The sequence below is a fragment of the Tiliqua scincoides genome, chromosome 5 (genome assembly GCF_035046505.1).
Source record: "Tiliqua scincoides isolate rTilSci1 chromosome 5, rTilSci1.hap2, whole genome shotgun sequence".
Classification (NCBI taxonomy): domain Eukaryota; kingdom Metazoa; phylum Chordata; class Lepidosauria; order Squamata; family Scincidae; genus Tiliqua; species Tiliqua scincoides.
The window spans coordinates 85346035-85369109 of record NC_089825.1 but is presented as its reverse complement, the minus strand read 5'-3'; the positions used below and the strand labels follow the sequence as shown (position 1 = coordinate 85369109).

The following is a 23075-nucleotide window of genomic DNA, read 5'->3' as shown; positions in this document are numbered from 1 at the left end:
TGATGCTACTATAAAGAGGAGACAATCCCCCAGCATACATGACAGCTCTGCCAGCATACCGATGATGCTCCACCATCTACAGAAGAAACCATCTAATCAATGCATGGCAATGGTTGAACCAATCCTGTGATAACCCAGTAGAAACACATGGTCCACTACAGAACACCCCCGACACAGACCACTATGGTTCAGTGAGCAGACTCCTAGAAACTGGTGTCTATAGCCACATAGTTCAGGATTCCCTGTGCGCATAGGAGTGGGAATCCCTTTGTAATACAAATCCTGACAGCCTACCAAGATGAAGGGCCACACAGAGTAGAAGAGACTAGTATCCCTACTGTAGCACAGCTTCTAAGAGCAGTGATGTGACAAATGGGAGATGGTGGTTCAAGCCAGGATCAGTCTTAGGAGCTGTGGGGTCCAACGCAAAACCTTTTTGCAGAGGTACCCACCCTTCCTACTCACCGGGATGAGCAACAGTGGCAAGGCTCTCACCAGCAGCATCACTGCCACCTGCTCTGGGGGCAATTTCAAGTCAATAGAGCCAAGGGGTGAGTGGGAGGGAGGGCCATCTGGCAGCAATGATCTCTGCTGCACTAGGAGGAAACTTTGCATTGACTGCTGAAGTCACAGCTCAGTGGTTGGTCGCTTATCCAGCAACAGTGATGTCAGACACAAAAAAAAGTTAGAGCAGGCAAGAGGAGGACCTCCCACTGCACAGGGTAACTCTCCTTACCCTGTAATGTAGAGCTCAAACATTCCAGGTCATTATACAGTATATCCAATAAATATTAAGGAGTAATTTGACAGCAATGCTCCCCTCCCTGGCAAAACCATAGCAAAACTCTCCATGTGCAAGAAGCCAGTTTGGACTCTTGGGATAAATTTAAAGATCAAATGAGCCCAAAAATATCTCCTTTGACAACCTTTGAATTCTGCCGGGATTTAATTTTACATGGCTCATCGTTACTATGGAAAAAAAATATAGCCTGGTTACATTTCAGGACATTTTAAAGGATCAGCAAATGTTCCTTTATAAAGTCCAAACTACATGTTACACAGGAGATCTGCGGCTTTTCTTTACAACTGAAATCTCTCTCTCTCTCTCTCTCTCTCTCTCTCTCTCTCTCGAACCCATCTCCTCTTTTCTGATCCATTTCCCAACCCAAATCACCCCTTAGAAGCTGTTGTTAGCTCAACCTCTATCTTTTACCCAGTTGGGCTAATAACAGCCTTAGGGGAAAATTTATATTGGGAAACACCCCCTTCCCCAGGGCTGCTATTGAGAGCAAATTAGCACCCCACTGCAGTTGCTTTTCAGTTAAAATAAACTTGGAAACAGGTGATCCAATTATGATCTTCCACATAACCTGTAGCTTGGCCCTAATAGATGTGTGTGTATGTGTGTGTGTGTGTGTGTGTGTGTGTTTTAATAACAGAGATCTGACTATAGTAATCTAATATTCAGAGGTCAATTATTCTCAAATTCTTTGTGGCTGCCTTCTCATAGCACTCTTCCAAAAACGTACAGTACTATTATATTCTTATGGCCTTTCAGTCTAAATAAGACACCAGTTTTATGAAGTGTCTGAGAAAAACAAAGGACATGTTAACACATCTCAGAATCAGAATGCAGACTACACTTGCAGCACAATCCTATGAATGTCTGCTCAGAAGCAAATCCCATTGCATTCAATGGGAAAGTGTGTATACACTCACTGCAGTGCTATACACAGTAACTTGCAAGTGGGTCCGAGTGAACTCAATGGAACATGCCTACTTCAGAGTAGACATGTATAGGACTGGACAGTTAGCATACATGTAATGGCTAAGCAATATCACATTCTGTTAACATAAAGAAAAAGCAAGTATATAATTATGTGCCACTGGTATGTGTCTCCATAAGCTTAAACATGTTTACAGGCATTAATAGTAGTTGACAATATGTGACAGTGCTTGAGAATTGAGAATTTGGGGGTAACAGTGATGGATGTTATTTAAAATCCTGGCAGAATGTGCAATATTAATGGATCAAGTATGAGCTTCACTGAAGATCAAGGGAATTGCTGCAAACAATGAAGCTGGAACTTATGTTGTTGCTAGAATTGGATCTCCGAGGATGTATTCAGACACACTGCTGTGAGAACAACAGAAGCAGTTTCACTGCTTGATGTTCTTCTGTTTGGGGGTGGCTTTAAAAAATAAAAGGGTTATGCCAGTTTTCTGTGCAGTGGAGCTCAAGCGTGGAAGGTCTTCCTCTGAAAGGAAGACCCTGTAATGCAAGGCCAGCCTCAGGACCAGGGGTGCTCACGTGGTGCCCTCCACTCACCAAGTAGCTGTGGCAACTGCAACGGTGGCAAGTCAGACACTTGTTGTGTTATGTCACCGCCAATCACTTCTGGGAGGCCCATTTCAGGCCAAACAGTCCCAAGGGAGGACACATAAGCCCACACTCTGCTTGTTGTGCTGCCCTCCCAGGCTGCCAGATTCTAGTTGCAGCAGTGGGAGACCTGCCTTCTGCCCCAGTGTGCACTCCCCAGAGAGAGGGGCCCAATGTCACAACATAGGCCACATTGCCCTAAGGCGGGCCCTGCTGTAATCTCATCAGCTTTTACTTCTCCTAAGTCTTTAGAATACTGTAATTTTGCAACTGTTGGTTGTTGCAAATCATAATAATATGAGGGTTTAACATATAAACATAGCATGCATGCAGTGCTTCAAAAATTTAGAAAAGGTGCATATGGGAAGTGGCAAGACACTGAATCAGAATTTGTTCCACTGATCAGATGTAAATCTTTCATGCAACTGTCATGGCAAGCTAGAAGGAAGCCAGGTTCATAGTGCGTAGAAGATGAAGAAGCTGCTGAGACTTCTCTTTCTGTCTGTCTTCACCTTAAATGTCTTAATGTCAACAGAGATCTTCTTGACTGATTACAATTGGGGTGAGGCGACTTCAGTCTTACACATCTTTTTTTCTTAATGACTAGAATCCCTGCTGTCGACTGATGTATTTGCAGAGTTGGTGCCTTGAAGGTCAGACCTTGGGGAAGAAAGGTAGCAAGACCTGTCATAGTCTCTGCTAAACAAGAAGGTAGCCAGACTGAAGCACCTTATTAAGGAACTACAGGGAACTGTGGTCAGATCAACTCAGACTGCCTATGAATGAGACCAATGGTGGTAAGATGAACTCAGACTGCCTATGAATGAGACCAATCCAGAGGTCAATTGTAAGGCTGACCAAAGGTTAAGCAGTGGCAGGAAGAAAGACAGGAATCGCTGAGCACAACTCTATTTTGCCTCCACCGCATAGACAAATGTCGCAGTAAGCAGGAGTTATACAGGGAAGAAGTTTTACAGAGGATACCAATGACGTTGGTGACCATTCATGCAGTAGATGGTGGTAATGGTGGAACACAGCAAGTGGCTAATGAGGCTATGAAGAAAAGAACTAGGAAGGAAATGCAGAGAATCAAAAAGCCAGACTCATATCAACAGTAAAACAGGGTGGTGGGCCAAAAGTGGTCACATCGCTTTAAATACAAGTTTGAATGCAAATTGCTAGATGCTCTCTTACCTTAAGTGACTCAAGCTGCCTAACAGAAGAGAAGGAGGTCTGGTTCTTGCACTCCTGTGAGGAGCAGAGATCACTTTATCAATGCATGGACATGGCACATCAGTGATGAACCAGAGGCAACAACCCAGAGCATCCCTGTGCATTCAGTTAAAAAAAAGTAGGGCTGCTGCAGTGGTGTTGGATGAGTTTGAACCCCAAGCATCCCATCCCATCCCACCCCTTTTATCTAACCAGGTGCACTTGGTTGCTTAATCAGTGGTCACATGCCAATCTCAGCAGGAAGTTTAGCCAGAACCCTTTGTTTAAAGCAGTTTTTCTCAACGTTTGTCCTCTGCCTTACCACTTCACATGGGCCACCTATTTGAAGTACCAACGAAATTAAATGGCGATGACATCATCACCAGTTACTTCTGGTTTGGGAGGCCAATTGCAATACAACAAACACCAGTAAAAGACGCAGAGTGGATGGGAGAGCTTTTTCAAGTGCAGAAAATCATGCTTTGGCACTTTGTTTGTTATGTTGCATAGCTGGTCTCACTGCTGGATAGCAGGGCTCCAGGGGTCCTGTGAGTACCACCAGACACCACCTCAAGTACCACTGTTTGAGAAACACTGGCTTAAGGGAAACAAGAAAGCACAGGATCCACATAATAGCCACCTGGGATGCCATGTGGCCCTTCTGTAATGGTGCAGCTCAGCAGCTTTAGGATGCAGAGACATCATGGAAGCCTTGCTGGAAGGGGAGTTGGAAGTGTCCAAAATTAGTGGAAAAATGGGCAAAAAAAAGAGAGGAAAAGTATCTGGAGTTTTTACCATAGCATGCATTAGCAGTGGGCCTTACTAGGGCATTGGGGCCCCCAGCAGTTGCTTTAAGGATGCTGTGCACTGACGCTGGGCCCCGAGGGCAAGACTGGATTGTTTGTGTACATGACTTCACTAGCTCTCCACCTCCGTTTTTTTGTTCCTAACTGTACATAAAAAAAAACAAACAGAAAAGAGAGAAGGAGTGGGAAGAAAGGAAAGGAAAACATCAATTCCCTGTAGTATGGATAATGCTGTTTTAGTGCTCCAGGCTGACTGCTTTAAGAATAGTAAATTAAACAGGAGAGTTTGCTTGCTGCCATTTTGAAACAACAGTGAGAGAGAGAGAGACTCTCTCTCTCTCTCTCTCTAACTCCACATATAAAGAGTGAAAATGTTTTCTAATAAAGTTAGGGCTTTAGAAGAGCTAAAACAGTCTCCTGACATACCTTGCTGATATGCAGTTGATATCCAATTACCTTTCTGACCAAATGGCATTATTATAGGGCTGTCTGAGTAGTAGTGCCAGAATGAAAGTTCTCCCAGAGCCTTCAATCTCCCCTCAATTGCTTGGTATTTTGTTTTTCTTTTTGAATGTGATGACTGGCATAGAAATATTTGGCCATAAACGTGGAACTCAGAAACTTAAGGCCACCAGGTTCGATTTCCTCCAGGTTTTTAGAAGGTGGGTAAAGAAAGACCTTACATGTTCACTGAGCTTTTGCGTTATCGCTGGTCTCTGATTCCATAATTCTGGGATTTTATTGCACGTTTATGATTTTGCTGTTGCTTTTTATTACAGTCATTTTATTATGTGATTTGATTGTAAGCTGCTGTGGAAGGGTCTCTGAGGACTGAACAATGGGATGATGATGATGGAGCTAATAATATAATATTTAAAAAGTGCTCAGCTGCCATAACTCCAGATTGAATGCCAAGGGATTTTGTTGCCATTAGAATAAACTATAATCATATTTGCATATACCATTTTTATTTTGCATAATATATTTTGCTCCCCCAAAGCCAAGAGAAATCTGGGGACAAGGAAGGGCATGAAGTACTGGGGGGAGGAGTGAAGATATGTCATTGATAAGATAGGAGCAAGGGAGTCATCAGTGAGTGATGAGGAAAGTCTAGAGCCATGCAAGTTAATTAAAATGTACATGCAGTACCATCTTTCTGTTTCACAAAGAGGAACCCCCTTAGCGTTCCCACACTTCAAGGAAGGAAGCAAGGTCAGGTCCACATCAGATATCGAATTCAGTACTTCAAGATGAGATTGCAGAGGCATGGATTTTACAGAGACCTCCTCCTGGTCCCACTCCTTCCTTCTCTAACATAACTGAAAGAGAATTAATTTTGAAGAGGAAGGATGCTAGAATCCCTGCTGTGTTTGTGCTCTCACTGCAATGAAATATGCTCAGGGATTGTCAAACAACTCTGACAAACAGTTTCTAGGTCTGAGCTTTGGTTCTGATCAAGCCCTGTTTCCACCCCACCTTCCAGAATGCTGTACCCAGGCTTGAAACTGGATTTGCTGGAGAACAGCCCATAAACTTCTAAAGAAAAGAGGTTTGCTCAGTCATGAGCTCAGAATGCTGCAGACGTTACTATGATAGTGCCATTAGGGTGAATGGCTTTTACAGAATATCACAAGCCAACAAGACAGCTCTCTGCCTCTAAGAGCTTACATTCTAGACTTTGGCGGGGTGAGGTGCAGAAAAGAGATTGGTCTAGGAAGAAAACCTGCTCTCAGACCGTTGTAATGGAATTTGCTGACTGCCTGCAAATGAGGCTGGCCCACCCTTGCTTGCTGGTCACAATTAAGTACTCTGCATAGTGGTAGAGAAAGCTCTCTGTATCCATTCAGAAGTACAGGGTCAGAGGTCTTGATGGCTGCTCCTCATCTTTGAGAGCTGAGCCTCAGGGAGTCCTGTTCAAATTAGACCCCAGATGTGACCTCTGCAGCTCCAGCAGAGGAAATGCTAGCCGGGTCTAGAAGACTGCTGTTCTCTGCAAAGCCCCTCCTTCTCAGATGATACAAGTTCCCTCAAGCTCCGTCAATGTGGCTAGGAGCAGCCTTCTCTCCTGCAGGGCGAAATGTCCTCCAAGGCACAGCCTCTACCCCCTCCTTTGTCCTGCACTTGGATAATATTTGGGTAGTCCAGTTGGAAGTTAAATGGCACCTGCTGTCTTTGATTGTTCTGCTGCAATCTTTCCTCCAGGGACAAGCCCTGTGCGTCTTGCTATGGAACTGCTGAAATGACAGCTTTTGCATGTGTTTTCCCAGGCCTTGGGCACAATCACAGTATTTTCAGCAACCTACTTAAGAGTTTCTGCTTTGCAGAGCAAAATGCCAGCTTGGCTAGACTGGCTCACATGGGGGAGATGCAACAGAGGGGAAGGAGAAAAGAGCAGCTGAAATCACAGGGCCTTGTTCACATGGCACAATGCAGGAGCTTTTTCCCCAGGTGTGTTGTCCTGCAATGTCAACCCCATCTCAAGGAACTTCTGGACATGTCTTTGCTGGCTGCCAGGGTTTAGCAGCAGGTACCTATTTATGTGTGGACTCCACCCCTCAGTGGAGTTGATTGTGAGTGAACCAGGTGAGGTGTTGAGTACCTTCCCCCAGAGATTTTCCTTTTTCTACTTCCAGTCTGCTACTGTGATTGCAACTTCTGTCTGCTGGCAAAAGTGCTGTTAGAAACACCTCTGTCCCCAAGGCGTCACCTCGTTCTTTGCCTTTTTGTTGCAAGAGACTAGTTAATTTTTCTGAAGTTTAGAAGCCAAGGAGAAACTGCCTTCCTTGGGTGGCTATAAAAAATCTATAAACAGCCAAATTTCAGTGCTGAATATGCAAAGCAGGTAATACTGAAGATTTTTCAAAACTGCACTTTGCTTGTCAAATGCTTGATTCCATTTTCAGGGTTGTTTTAGGCAAAAGCGCATGCTTGTGAATTTTTGCCCTGGGTGGTGCACCACTGCTTAAGACGGCTGTGCATTTAGTACTGGCAGTAAATGTTCCTCTTGTAATTTTTAATTTTGGGGGGTCAAGTACCTGAAAGTCTCACAGGGGATTTAGAACTGGGGAAACCACAGCATTTAAGGCCCAATCCTATCCAATTTTCCAGTGCCTGTACAGCTGTGCCAATGGGAAGTGCACTGTATCCTGTGCTAGGGAGGCAGTCACAGAGGCCTCCTCAAGGTATGGGAACATTTGCACTGAGGCTGCACTGGTGCTGGAAAGTTGGATAGAATTGGGCCCTTAACCTCCTAATGTAGTATTATATGCCCAGGCACTGAGGTAAGATGTCTTAGCATATTTGGCATCAAGGACAAGTCAGGCACACCTGCGCAGTTTGGGCACACTCAACTGCCCTTGAAAATATGTTGGGTCATTGAACTCTGTGCCTGTGAGCAGCAGAATGCTAGGAAGAAGAATCTTATCTAGGAATGTGTTTGCAGTGAAGCTAGAACTAGCTAGTAGACAGCCGTTATGAAAAGTAGCATCCTTGTGGAAATTTCCCAACTATGTAATCTTATATCATGTGTTTTGAGACTTAATAAAAGGCTGGGTCAGGAGCTGGGAGAGGGCACTTCACTTCTCCCTTGATTTCATTCTTGCTCCTGCTTCCAGCACTTTCAACCTCTCTGAAACCTGGGTCTGTTGTCTAATTCTTGCCATGGCTTTTCTGCCACACCAACGCAGCATCTCAGGCTGCTCCTCAAGTAGCACCAAAATGCTACATCCTAAAGTTTTTTAAACTTTAGTGGGGACTTGACTTGTAGATCTGTGTGCATCTCTTGGAAAAAAAATAGTTTATTTGACTGAAGTTTAGGAAGATATCTACCCATGCAGTGGATCTCAGATAGCTATGTTAAAAGCCTTCGTATAGGATTATTAGATGATGGAATGATGCCCAGTACAGTCTCATTGATCAGAGAGACCTGTGGGAGGAGAACCTGCAAAGCAGAAGGTTAACTCTCTTCACCACTATATAGCAGAATCCATTGCGTTGGCAGGGGAAAGAAATTCAATTTGCACAAAACTCTTTGAGCAGAAAGGAAAACAGTCCAGTTCACACATGCTTTTAGATAAGTTGCAGTGCAATTCTAGACTTGTCTACTTAGAAGAAAGCCCCACTAGGTTCTTTGAGGCTTACTCCCAGGTAAGTGTGTATAGCAGTGGTTCTCACACACATTTAGCACTGGAACCCACTTTTAAAATGAGAGTCTGTCAGGACCCATCAGAAGTAATGTCATGACCATAAGTGACATCATCAAGCAGGAAAATTTTTAACAATTCAAGGCTGCAATCCTACCCACATTTACCCAGAAGTAAGTCCCATTTACTATAATTGTTAAAAGAATATGCAGCAAGTGTTACCCTGCAGGTGCCTGATCTCATCTGATCTTGGAAGCTAAGCAGGGTCAGGCCTGGTTAGTACTTGGGTGGGAGACTGCCTGGGAATACCGGGTGCTGTAGGCTTCTACCATAGTCTTTCAAGACTGAAGGTTGCCAACCATACAGAGTAGCTTGTTAAAAGTACAGATCTGTCACATTTCCCCTAATGCAATCGCATGCCATGGTAGCATCAAGTCTAATATATTAACATAAGAAACATAAGAACAGCCCCACTGGATCAGACCATAGGCCCATCTAGTCCAGCTTCCTGTATCTCACAGGGGCCCACCAAATGCCCCAGGGAGCACAGCAGATAACAAGAGACCTGCATCCTGGTGCCCTCCCTTGCATCTGGCATTCTGACATAGCCCTTTTCTAAAATCAGGAGGTTGCACATACACCTCCTCCATACACATATACGCATAAACACATATTAAAAATAAAAGATTGAAATGAATGGGGACCCACCTGAAATGGGCTCCTGACCCACCTAGTGGGTCCCAGCCCACAGTTTGAGAAACACTGGTGTATAGGATTGCAGCCTGAATTTTTCTGTTGAAAGGCAGAGCCAGAGGCTTCCTGCTTCTGCTGTTGCTGCACTGGCTGTCTGCCAGAGAAGGTAAGCCAGCATGGGAGGTGGGAGGGTGGAATGGGGGCAGGGAGAGAGTGAAATTGGGTGGAGAGGTGGGAGAAATAGAGGCAGAGAGGCTACAGGAGGTGATGGATCTGGTGGTGATGAAACGTGCCAGATCCTGTCCTCCTCACCCATAGCCTACCCACCCCATCACTCCTTGAACTTGTTCCAGTGAAATCAGTGGTGCAGGTTCATGGAGACCCACTGCAGGGGATTTAAATCCCCTTTCCCTTCCAAAGCGTCCTGCTCCACCCACCCCCTGTCTCCCAATCCTCAAGTTCCACAAAAGGACAATCTTATAAAATTTCTTTATATTTTGTTCCCATTTCCCAGCTGAAAATACTGAGGCCAAAGGATAGCAGGAAAGGGGACAAATTATCCCAGGCTAAGCCCCAGCAGCCACTATGAGGCTACTCTGGTCAGTGCCAGCAAAATCGCTGGTGCAGGTCTGAGCAGCCCCGTGTCAGGAAATCAGGCCTGGGAAGGTGGATAGGATATGGCAGCAACCACTGCTACTGTTCCTGCCCTATCAGGCCCGATTCGATTCCCTCCCTGCCCTGTTAGACCTCCTGCCTGCCTATTCTTTCCTTCCTCTGCCTCCTTTGGAAAGCCTAACTGATTCAGTGGGTGCAGGCAGAGCCTAGGTGAGGGGGGTAAAGGGGGTAATTTGTACTGGGGCTCAGGGTCAGAAAGCCAAAGGAAAGCCAGGAGCCAAAGGAGGGGACCCAGGAATTTCCTGGGATCTTATATTTTCCAGTCTCACTCACTGCCCACGTGGGATGCTGGGGGCATTACTGTGGTCACATGGCAGCAACTATTGCCAGGAGCCATACACACCAGGCCCAGGAATACATATATTCCTTAACAGTGTCACATCTGGGAAAAAGCTGATCTGCAGTAGCTCTTTGGCTTGCGGATCTGCTAACCACGAAGGAGTGTATAGGAGCTTTCGCTACACATTAGTCACAACTAACTTTTCTGCAATGTTCGCAACATGTTTAGGATTGTGAGCCAAGCATTTCAGTTTGTTGGAGAATCAAAGTTCCTAGCCTCATGAAGCAGTTCAGTAGCTTTGGATAAGTGCATGGGGGCTCACAAAACTTCCAAAGCTTTGGGGATTGATTTGAGAATTTAAGAATAGCCTTTGGTGAATTACTGAAGGTTCACGTGGTCTGACAGGGACTGGCCCGATGTCCTGGGGAAATCCACCACCAACAGTGGGTGATTCCCCTGTTGATTTGTCTCCATATAATGGTTATCCTGCCTCTCAGTTTGGAAGTCTGTAACCTAGTGATCATAGCTAATTGCCATTGACAAGATATATCCCACATAAAACTTGTTTAATCCTATTTTAAAGCCATCTAAGGAAGTGGCCACCATTGCAATGTCTATGTCTTACTAATAATGATTTCCTTACATCAATTGTGAGTACAATGAAGAAATTTTTCCTGAACCTGCTGCAGAATCCGTTTCACTAGATGACCCCAAATTCTAACACTATATAAAAAAAAGAGAACAATTTTTCTTCGTTCATTCACTCCACAGGGTTCATAGTTTTCTAAGCTGTCATGTCCCCTCTGTAGTTTAATAATAAATATAGACAGAGTAGCATGTTGTGCCAATGTGCTCAGCTGAGCTCCAGGGTAGTTTTTCCATGTGAGGGCTTCATCCTCAAACATCTAAAGAGAGGATGCCTTTTATATGTGTGAAATGCTTTTTTCTTTGGTATGGATCATTAGAACCAAGCCATGCTAAAGGAGATGCTTAACTCCCAGCTTAATGAAGAGTTCTAGAGAACTCAGGGCCCAATCCTATCCAATTTTCCAGTGCTGGTGCAGCCCTGCCAATGGGGAGTGCACTGCATCCTGTGGTGGGGAGGCAGTCAAAGAGGCCTCCTCAAGGTATCGGAACATTTGTTCCCTTACCTTGGGGCTGCATTGCAGCTGCACAGGTAGGTCCTCAGAAGCTTGCTTAAGATAATAAGTGAGTGTATATTTTTTGGGGGGGTGAGTGGGCCTAGTAAAGGATTTTTCAGTTGAGGCGCTTGGATTTTTTCCAAATGGACACAGCTATTGACAATTTTTATGAAATAAAAGGAGTTTATTTCTAAGCATCCACAGAATGCCAAGCTTACTCAAACTGTGATCCAGGAAAAGAAAAAAAAAACCCCAATGTGAGCGCCACACAGAAACAGCCCACAGAGGAGACAGAGAGAGATTTATTCAAAATTCAAGACACTGACAAATATTCATAATTCAAGAACTCGGCTCATTTTAGGGGCACAGATGGCCCTTCATCAAGGGAATGTTTTACATATTCAGAAGGCTCCATTTTTGGAACAAAGTCCAAAAACGATGTTGCGCAGCTCCCATCATTATCTGTACAACAGGATCGGATCAGCAACATGTTTTTGGTGGCAGGCTCAACCCTGGAGCCTGCAACCTGATGTCTCTCACCATGTGCAAAGTTCCTGTTAAGTCAGAGATTGTCAGCCCTTTTCATCTCACAGCACACTGACAAAGCACTAAAATGGTCAAGGCACACCATTGGTTTTTTTTTGACAATTGACAAGGCACACTACACTGCTGGCAAGGGGGCTCACACACCCCCAATGGCCCTGCTAATAAATGTGCCTCCCCCAAACTCCTGCGGGACACCTGTGGACCATTAGCAGCATACCAATGTGCCATGGTGGTACACTGGTTGAAAATTGCTGCTGTAAGTGCTTCTTAACCCATTTCTGCCTGGCCCACAGATGTACACATTTGGTCTCTGTTGTAAATATGCGACATTGGGCAGAAATGGCTTAAATTATGTATTTGAGGTGATGAGTGTAGAAGTTGCCTCTCCCCTCCCCTCTTTTTTTTAGACAAGAATCTGAATATTTTTTCCCAGTCACAGAGGTTGCTGATTATGATGAGATGTACAAAGGCCAAAAGGATTTATGCTTTGCATTTTTCCAAAGTTGATGTTCACCTCACTTCACCTCAAGGCAGCAGCAGCAGCAGCATCTGCAAGGCAGAAAAAAAACAAACCTAGGATTTAAGCCGATTAACAGCACAATCCTATGCAAATCTACTCAGAAGTAAGTCCCACTGTGTTCAATTTGGCTTACTCCCAGGAAAGTATGGATAGGATTGCAGCCTTTGGCTACAATCCTATGGACACTTAGCTGGGAGCAAGCCCCATTGAACCTAATGGGACTTACTTCTGAGTAGACATGCCTAGGATTGGGCTCCAAGGCTATAATCCTATGGACACTTAGCTGGGAGCAAGCCCCATTGAACCTAATGGGACTTACTTCTGAGTAGACATGCCTAGGATTGGGCTCCAATGCTACAATCCTATGCACTTTCCTGGGAGCAAGCCCCATTGAACCTAATGGGACTTACTTCTGAGTAGACATGCCTAGGATTGGGCTCCAAGACTATGCACTTTCCTAGGATCAAGCCCCATGGAACCTAATGGGGCTTACCTCCGAGTAGACGTGCCTAACGCTGGGCTGTGCGTCTTGCCGAAGCCCTCCCCTCCTCTCCACACCCCCTGCCCCCCCGCTGGCAGGAGGAGGAGCCGCGGCGCCTCCTCGCCGGCCTCCGAGGGAAGGAAGGGAGCCTTGCGGGCGAGCCTGCCCTGCGAGCGCGGCCGGCGGGGGGCGCGGCTTGCCTGCCCCTCCCCGGGCGGCGGGCGCGGAGGCTGGAGGGGTGGCCAGGGCAGTGACTACGGAGCCGAGCGCCGCCCCCCTTCTCGCCTGGATCTGCGGGATGAGCCGCGCCGGGGACCGACGCCCGGCCGGGCAGAGGTGGTGGGAGCGGCGGCGGCGGCGCGTCGAGCTTCCCCCCCGCCGCCCGCGCCGGGTGCCGGCGGCCGTCTGAAGCGGGCGAGCGGAGCGGCCGCCCCCTCGGCCGGCGCCCCCGCCCGCGCTCTGGATGCTGCCGCTGCTCCGCGGCTGCCGCCCTGCGAGGGCGCGGGAGGCGGGGAGCGCGCATGGCGGCGGCGGCGCGGCGGGCGCGGGCGCGGGGCCCGAGGGGGCGGCCGGGGCGCGGGCCGGTGCGGCCGCGGCTGCCGGGCCTGCGGGCGGTGCGCTGGCGGCGGGCGGCGCCGGCGCGGCGGGCGCTGTGGCTGCTGGCCGTGGGCGCGTCGCTGGGGCTGCTGCTGGCGTGGTCGTCGAACCGGCTGCTGCACTGGCTGGCCTTCCCCTCGCACACGACGGTGCGCACCGAGTGGAGCCGCCAGCTGGCCTTCCCCGCCGTCACGCTCTGCAACAACAACCCGCTGCGCTTCCCGCGCCTCTCCAAGGGCGACCTCTACTACGCCGGCCACTGGCTGGGGCTGCTGCTGCCCAACCGCACCGCGCGCCCGCTGCTGGCCGAGCTGCTGCGCGCCGAGCCCGAGCGCCTGCGCTGGTTCGCCAAGCTGGCCGACTTCCGCCTCTTCCTGCCGCCCAGGCACTTCGGCGGCATCAGCGAGGACTTCGTGGACCGCCTCGGGCACCGCCTCGACGACATGCTCCTCTCCTGCAAGTTCCGCGGCGAGCAGTGCGGCCCGCACAACTTCTCCGCCGTGAGTGGGCGCGCGGGCGGACGGGCGGGGCCCTTATGGCAGGCAGCAGTCCAACGGGTCGAGTGGCAGTGGGGTGCTGGGAGGGAGCGCCGCACCTGTTGAAGTCCCCAGGTGATGAGGGAGCACCACACCTGTAGAATTCCATGCAGCTCTGACTCTTAAAGTCATGGAACAGGACAGCAGGCACAAATTCAACAGGTCAAGTGGCAGTGGGGTGATGGGAGAGAGCACTGCACCTGTTGAAGTCCATTGAACTCTAAGGCTTGGACCCTTAAGCAGCAGGACAGCAGGCATAAGTCCAACAGGTTCTCTGCTGTTGGGGTGATGGAAGGGAGTGCCGTACCTGTCCATGCAGCTCTAAGGGTTGGACTCTTATAGAGCAGGACAGCAGACAGAAATCTAACAGGTTCACTAGTGATGTGGTGATGGGGAGAACCACACCCATTGAATTCCATGCAGCTCTAACGGCTGAACTCTTAAGGAGCAGAGTGGCAGGCAGAAATCCAACAGGTCCAGTGGCAGTGGGATGATGGGAGGGAGCACCACACCTGTTGAATTCCATGCAGCTCTAGGATTTGGACTCTTGCAGTTATGGAGCAGGACAGCAGGCAGAAATCCAACAGGTCCAGTGGCAATGGGGTGCTGAGAGGGAGCACTGCACCTGTTGAATTCCTTGCAATGCTAAGAGTTGATTTCTTAAAGTTATGGATGGCAGGCAGAAATCCAACAAGTCTGGTGGTGATGTAGTGATGGGAGGGAGCACCACATCTTTTGTATTCCATGCAACTTTAAGAGTTGAACTCTTAAAGTTAAGGAGGCTGTATTGGATCCCCCCCCCCCTTTTTGAGCCCTACACTTGTCTCTATGAATAGGATAGGTATCTGTTGATATTATCAACCTGATAATGCATTTTCATTTACTTGGTAGGGTTTTTGGCAGGGCGGAGGAGAGGCTGTCACATTTTTGCCAGTACTAGGGATATGTCTTTAACAGCTGAATGAGGCAGGAAGCCAACAGGTATAGCCATTCCCTTCTTTTCCTCAAATTCAGGGATGCTGAGAATGCAGCACCTGTTGAATTTTTGCATGTCCTGCAGTTGTCAAAGGTAGATCTAATCACAAAGAAAGGTCTTCACCTTGTAGCTGTGGAGTGTGTGTGCTTTTCAGAGATGATGATGGAGCAGGGAATAGATTTCCACCTGCTTTTTTCCTGGCAAAGTTCCTGCATCTTTAACAACTACATGACAAGCAGAAATTTTAGCAGGTGAAGCTTTCTCTTTTCCTTGCCTTGCCAGAAGCTTAAAAATACTACCTGTTTTTAGCAGTTTTAATCTTAACAATTTTGGAAAGAGGAAACAAAAATAGCAATCCAGGGGGGAGACTCTCTTGGTGGGGGAGGACTGCAGCTCCTGAAGACTTCCTTGCAGTGGAAAGGAGGTAAGGCTACCCTTATCCCTGTCTCTTGTGGAATGGATAGGAGGTGGGTGTGCTGTGCCACTCCACAAGTATGGGAGTTCATAGAAGCTGTGTCTGTGCAAGGAGGAGACTTGTAAAATAAGGTTCAGTTTAGAAAGAGAAGGCTTTGTGGGTACTAAGAGTTTTAAGAGTGGGAGAAATAAGCTACTTTTTATCCTTCTTTCCAGGATGGACAGGCCCTTGAAATAGAAGGGGTTTGCAGTTCCTTGAAGTGTGTGGATGCAACTATTCCCTGTTCTCCCTTGATGGGGAGAGGTTGGCAAAAAGACAATTATATTTAGAGAAAGGTGTATGTGCAGGTTGGTAAACTGGTGTGTGGAAAGGAATGGAAATGGAGATTATGATTCTTGAGAAATAGAGTGGCAGCTGGCAGAAATGGTTTCCCTAACCAGGATTGGAAGAGCCAAATTGGAAGCCAACATCAGAACACAGTTGGTGCTTAGTAAAACTGGAGATGTTGGTTTATGGGTTTGGGAAAAACTGTTATTTTGGGAGTCCGATGTTCTGTGACTGGGAAAGCATAACATTGTTATGATGCACTTTCCGGGCTGTAAGGATTTGGCTGCTTTTGAGATTTGTATTTTGAAAGACACTTGAGGGGCTTGCTGCCAACCATGGATGCGTCTTCCTCCTGTTGCTTCCCAACTTCTGCATTTTTGAAATCTTCGTCTGCTAAGGTCTAAGTAGACTAAGATCTACTTAGTCTGAAATTGGTGTCTCATTTTGGTGGACATGTATGGCAGACATGTCAGTTCCTGGTACAATGTCCAACACAAGCAGGTTGTGTTCAAGCTGGTAGTTGGTGGTTTCATCAGCAGCAATGTGTAATGGGGTGTGTGTGTTTGTAAAATTGGGCATTGGCAAAAGAGGTGTAAAGAATACATATGAGGTGTTTTATCACTGGAATCTTTACTGTCATACCTTACTGGGTGGTGGTGGTCCTTTTATCGTAGATGTGGAACTCGGACTAAGAGATAGCAACTTACCTAAGATCACCTTGTCAGTTCATGGCAGGTGCAATATTTGGACCCAGGGTTTCATGGCTCACAGCTTGATCTCTATACTACACTAACTGCTATTCTAGCTATAAACAGGCAGTCAAGGGGTATTCTTGTTCTTCCACTGCAGGAAGGAAGCAAGATTAAAGATTCCTTCTTAAAGACTACCTCTTCTGTTAATGAGGACAGGAATTCCCAGTTAGGACCTTCTTCACCCCTCTCTCAGGATACCTCTTTCTGTCAGAAACTTCCTCTCTTGTAAGCAAAACCACGGATAACTCTGGCCCTTCTCACATAACATCACTGAACGTGATTCTTGCTGTGATGAAATATGGGGATTGTGTTTAGAGGAGTTCAGTACCATGAACATTACAGAGGTCTGAGAGTTGCTTTTGGTGAAAGTCGCTATACTGTTTGGTCATCTGAACGCAGCTTATAACGGTTGACAAGTTCAGACTGTCAAACAAGAATACAAGGATCCAACATAAATCAGAATACAACATAAAATCCCCTTCTATCAGTTTTCAGTCTGTAACCCCATTCAAATATGCCAGGGCTCCCCAGCCGCCCTGGGTCCCTTTTAGGGAGAAGGGCGGGATATAAATAAAGTTGATGATGATGATGATGATGATTATGTGCCCCCCACTGAGAATGGCTTATCTAGACTGTCACAAATGCAGATTTACCAGGATGCCAACACTGAACAGGGAACTATAGCCAATTATGAGCACCTTGGAAAGTGCATCTGCATGGTATATGTCAGCTGCCTCCATGCTTATAAGTTGCTCTTTCCCCAAGGACCTCAAGGTGATGAACAAGATTCCCCCTTCCTCTTATTCTCAGAACAACACTGTGAGGAACATTACACTGAGGGAGAATGACTGACCCAAGATTACTTAGTGAGCCTTGTGGCCAAGGGAAATTTGAACCCATGTCTTCCTGGTCCAAGGCCAACCCTCTAACCACCATACTTCAAGCTGATATGTACATTAAAAAGTGTGAGGTGTGAAGAGGCCCTCTAGTGTTCAAGATGAAGTAACTGGCAGTGGGTCCACCTGATGAGGACTGAGGCTTCACTAGCATGAAAATAATATGTGTGAAACAGGCCTTGAGAGTCCAGGAGCTCCCAGGTCTTGAGAGGGGATTAGCTAATGCTTTGTACTTCTTGAGTTCCAGATTGCCCAGTCAGATCCATCTCTGTGATCAGTATTGTGGACCAGCAACACAAAGGCTCTGGAGTTGTTTGGTTTGGATCCTTGAAAGTATTGCAGAATAATCACAGCATAAATACATAAATAGCTTAAAAGTTATTTAATTGTCCTGCTTCTTGGTGAGCAGTTGCTTTTCTGTATATCTTCATAAGTAATAGCTGGAGATCAGTGGTACCCAAACTGTGCCGCAGCATGGCTTTCCTGGGTACCCCAATCTTGGATCTTGCAAAATGTCATGAGACCCAAAATGGTAGTGTCTGGTTGAGCCAGGAAGAAGAGGCTATGGGGGGTTGGGGTGGGAGGTTCCATAACCCCAGTAAGTTTTGGAACCACTGGCGATTTATTTTAAATTTTTATTTTTAAAGCTGAACACTGAGAATAGGGGGCACAATATCCCTGATCAGAACAGCATCCCACAGGCCATCTCTGGATATCTCCTTGCTTTTCTGTCCTCTGAAATTGTGAGAAATGGTGGCTTTCTGCTTGGCCCTAGGTTGAGTCTTTGTGAGAATCCGATTTGTAAGAGTTGTTTTGATTAGTCCATTTTTATACAATTTTGTTTTGTTGGTTCCCAAAAACTGAGAAAAAGGAAGCAGGGAAAGATAGTCTTTTTGAAAGGACCAAAGGAAATACAGTATGCAGACCAGGAATACAGAATGCTATATATCTGTGCATTGGCTCACTTTTCTTAAAGTCCAAAACATCTTAATTCACTGACTTCTTTGTGTCCCATTCTGATTTTGTAACCATCTGCCAAGAGAAGCTGTCTCCATGTGCTGTAAACCAAAGCTTCATAGAGAGGCATTCTCAGTGGTTGCTTCCAACCCTTGGGGCTCAAGTCTAGTGAAAATTTCCCTTTATTCAAGGGATGGAAAATTTCCCTTTATTCAAACAAGTCCTTAATGGCCAACATGAGCAGGTTATTTTTGCATCATAATTTGGGGATGGGTTGAAACATGGGTTGATCACCTGATGGCTTGTGAGACTGTCCCATTGCACTTCACACAGTGCGGCCAATTTGCATAATCCCAAAACTTTTCAGTGGGTTCAGTTCACACTTTCAGCTTTCTAATAGTTATCTGTAGTGTAATGAAGAGATAACCGTAAGCATGTGTGAGAAATGTTTTTGTTTGGCCTTCGTGCGCACCCATGCATCCATTGGTCTTAAACCAAGTTGCAGTGTAGAATGTGGGCACAAAACATCCGAATCAGTAAACTAAATCAGTTTAGATTAAATCAGTTTTGAATGATGATGCTTGCGCTGTTTATTGTGGCTGTATAGAAAAGTGTTGACTGCAAGCCTGTTCTTATAAAAAAAAATGTTTGGTTATTAAAGCTGGCAAGAACAAATATTTAGATATAGTGTCTTTGCTAGCAGTCAGGTCAATCTAGAGATGCGTAGGCATGCTTGTGAAAGAAAGTTGGATGAAAGAGGAAAGAGCTTAAGGCAGAATCAACCTCAGTCCCTCGTATGTGGGAGTCTGGCTGGGGTTATTCAGGGGTGAAGCAAATGCATTCTGCATATACTCAGAGGCACTTTGCCTTTATTCCTTCACATGTTCCGTGGATGAATTCCGGCACTGAAATTGGGAAGAAGACCCTGGGGAACTCTGCTTTAAAAATGTAAGCCCTGTGGCACTTGGTACCTGGGGATATCCAGATCACTGGGGTGCTATACCACCTGCCTGCCATCTCCCCTCAATTCCCAGGTTACACCAAGGTTATAGGTTTTATAGGTAAATTGAGAGACCAACAGGTTTTATTAGAGAGAGCACTTGGAGCAAAGCGAGGCAGTGCTCCAAGGTCAGCGAATAATGAAGCAATTTCTTCACACCTACTTGTTAATTCCACCCTGTTCCCTTCCAGCATGGAGCCATAATTCTCACTTCAGCAGTAACCATTATGCCTTGGGGCTATGATGATGTTATAGTAACCCTGAAGAGGCTAGGGTGAGGAACCGGCAGGAGCAGACCTGGAGCGCCACAGAAAATGTCTTCCAGTGTTCACTAAAGGGTGGGGGGGGGGGGAGAGAGAAGCAGGGAATTTTCAGCAGGCTTTTTTGGAAACCTGACATTTCCAAACCTTAATGAAAGAAGAGCTGATAATTTCCTTGAGTCACCTGGAGCCATTTGCACTTCATGCACCGCCCACCTGCTGGCTCCTTGTTTCATGGTCATGCTTGTATTGTGTGGGTTGATCTGCAGGAGGGCAAGCAGATGAGTGCCTGTCCACATCCTTCTGTTTTTCTTCTGTCTACCCTTCCTCATCTTTGTTGTTCATTTTTGAAGCCTTTGCAGATTGTATCTTTCCTTAAAGGCAGTGACCAAGACAAAAGGTGGAGGTTTCAGCTGTTGTTCTGCTACAGTGCTCTGCAGCAGATCTGGCTTCAGTCCTTCTTTAAACGGTGTTCTTATAATTGAATGGACTTAGGCAAGTCTGCATGTCTTGGTTGCAGTTCCCCTTCTATAGAAGGGGATTTTATTTTGCTTTTTCGAAATAGTAACTTCACGGAGTCATTGCGAGGAAGAATGAGAGAGAATATTAATTATGTTGGGCATTCAGTGTTCTGTATACATGGGAACATCACCCTTTATGGTTGGTTGAAGCAGCTTCTTCAGTTCAAGGCCACAAGGAACTGCATCTCTGTGGAAGGTGCAAGGTGGTGAAGTATTCTTACTCATTCCTGCTTTCTGTTTATGGATACAAAAACCATCGATCGGGAGTCAGAAAGTTAAAACAGTGTCAGGACCAAGGACAGATCACAGAGAAGTTGGACACTGTATTTTGTTAGGATATTTAGGGCAACACTGGATAGTATGCAAATTGTGTGATGGGGCCTGCATGTTTGCTTGTTTTTAAATGTAAATAGCAGTTGCATGAGGTCCTGATCCAGATTTGGACTGTGATGGGGGCAGGGAGTTTTAATCCAGTTCTGTAGATGCCTCTATGCCTCTTCCCCACATGGGCTATTTGTCAAAGCAAGCCTCTGTTGGTGCCAGTGGAAGCTTTCCTTATGGGGCAAATATAGCATCCACAGGGGCCCCTCTCTCTATTGGTGGTGGTGTGAAGGCAGAAGGTTTCCCACTGCAGGCTTGATCTGAATTGGGGCCAACACACCTACTGTTTGTTGTTACAAAAAACAACACCTCATTGGTTTCACTCACATAACAGTTTGACCCTGAGGGTTATCACAGTGGTTCACTAGATGCTTCAGGGAACACTCAAGACAACAAGATACCTACATCCTATTGCCACTCCCTTGTATCTGGTATTTTGGTATTCTAAAACCAGGACGTCACACATGCCCATTTTTGCTTCCCAGTCTGGTTCTGAGCCAAGAATAAGAGTGCTTCATGCAACACAACATATATAGCACAATAAGATCAGGGAGAGGAGTTCAACTCTCTCACCTGAGCATACTTTTAATGATAAAAATTAGACAACCACTCTGACTGGACAAGCACTTGAGCCCCCCAAAAATTTCTGTGTCCTGTTGTGTGCAGTTTGATTCTTAAGATTCTTGATCCATACTGCAGTGTGACATGGAATTCTGGGCCACTTTCATCAACAGTTTTAAAAAAAAAAAAAATGAAAATCAACTGGGAAAGTTTTATCAAAAGAGTGACATGAGGGGGAAGAAGCTGTTAAGTCCTCTCCCCTTCTGCTATTTAATTGCTAAAAATTATCCTTAGGTGCTTTTTCTCTGTGTGGGCAAACAATATATATTCCCCCACAGGGAGGAAAATTCTGTGGGCTCAAGAGGGATTCTTTAGGTATTCTTTAAGTGACAAATGGTGGAAAGGAAATGACCAGCGGGTGAGTATGAACTTGGGCCACTCTCAAGCTGGCCTGGCAATGTTTGAAATCTCCAGATGTGTCTGCTTCTGACTCTAAGAATGGCAGGGTGGCTTTTTTATACCTCAGTTAAGAACTAACAATGTGAATTGGCTTAAAATTTTGAGTGTTCTTTGGGCATCAAATTAAAGATCAGAAAAAGAAAGTGGTGTCTATCTTTCTAACACTCTGTAAATCCTCCATGATAGCTGACAGGCTTGCAGGTGACTGAAACGCCCTGGGATTCCTTGTTCAAGACACAGGTTGTTTTCTCTGAATCCTGACAGTGTAAATAGCCCCTGGTCTGGGATGTTTACATCTCGGTAGTTTCTCTGTCATACCTACGTATTTGGTTTCACTTAGGGTGTAATAGCTTTACATTTCTCTGCGTTGAATGGCATTTGATTGAGTCTTCGTTTTAGGTTGCTTTGAAATTTGCTGCTCTTGTCGTACCTGGTTGTTGCCTTCCGCGGGGGCGCTCATTGAAGTGTTAGAGAACAAGGGGAAGCTGCTCTGCTGATTGCTATTCTGAGAAATGCCAAGCCTGGAGCCCTCTTGTCTCAAGTGAGGGATTCAAGGCATGTAATGGGAAGCATGGGACTGAAAAGCAGCCTTTTCTCAGAGGTAGATGCAGCAGCTGTTTTTTTTTTCCCTGCGGTTGAAAAAAAGAAATGCATTTCGTGCTCACCTCTTCCCTTTCTGCGTTATGAAGGATCTGAGAGAGAAAGTAAGATTTAAGTGTGATGGTGTTGGTGCAACAGACATATTTGAACGGGAACGAGTGGTTTGAGAGCACCTTCACCGTCTATTACAGACATTAATGTTCCTTTTTCTGTTTATCTGCAGGCTCTGATCAGACAAATTCTGCAAGTGTTCAGCACTCTTCCAAATGAAATTGAAAAATGCCAGTTCTTTCTCTCAAAATAGGAGTTGGGGGCTGATTCACCAATTACGAGTGTTCCTGTTGAGAGCACTTATTGGCAAGTGCCCATGCCATAGCTGAACTTAAATTGTATCCCCCGTATGCCTGCCTTTTGGACCAGTTTTGTCGCTGTGTTTAGAATGAAGAATGAATGTATGTGCATTTCTGTGCAAGTATGCCTCCTTAAAAAAGAAAAGAAAAAGAAAACCTGCAAGACCATCTTCCATCCATGTTAAAGACCTTTCCTTATTTTTTGGAAAAGCATTTTTTAACTTAGTGTGTCTTCTCAAACACTGCAATTAATATCTCTTGACATTTAAAAAATATTAAGAGCAAACGTTTTTTTTTAAATTTGTTTCGGTTAACACACGCTTGTGTAGCTGCCTCTGTAGTGTTTCATTAAGAAGTACACAACACTATTACATCTATTTGCCTTTTTCCTTTAAAATGCATAATATGGCCCAATCCTGTAGACATTCTATGACAGCGGAACTTTACTTCCACAGTTGTAAAAGACCCATTGGTGGCAGAACTGCTCCACTGCTGGGCCGTGTGGATTTGCTAACACAAGCATTGGCAACTCTGCATTCCTGCCACTACAGAACCTGGGCTGTGTGACCTCAGTGTGTTGATCACAGGAGCATGTCATGGGTCGGGAGGG

At 46.0% G+C, this 23075-nt stretch overlaps 1 protein-coding gene and 1 pseudogene across 1 annotated transcript in view; both read left to right on the top strand.

The window, feature by feature from the left end:
• The window catches only part of LOC136651116 (acid-sensing ion channel 2), a 471153-nt gene that overhangs the window by 287567 nt on the left and 160511 nt on the right, over positions 1–23075 (top strand). The gene's annotated exons all lie outside the window — the stretch shown is intronic.
• Positions 8745–8864, top strand: LOC136655138 (5S ribosomal RNA; annotated as a pseudogene).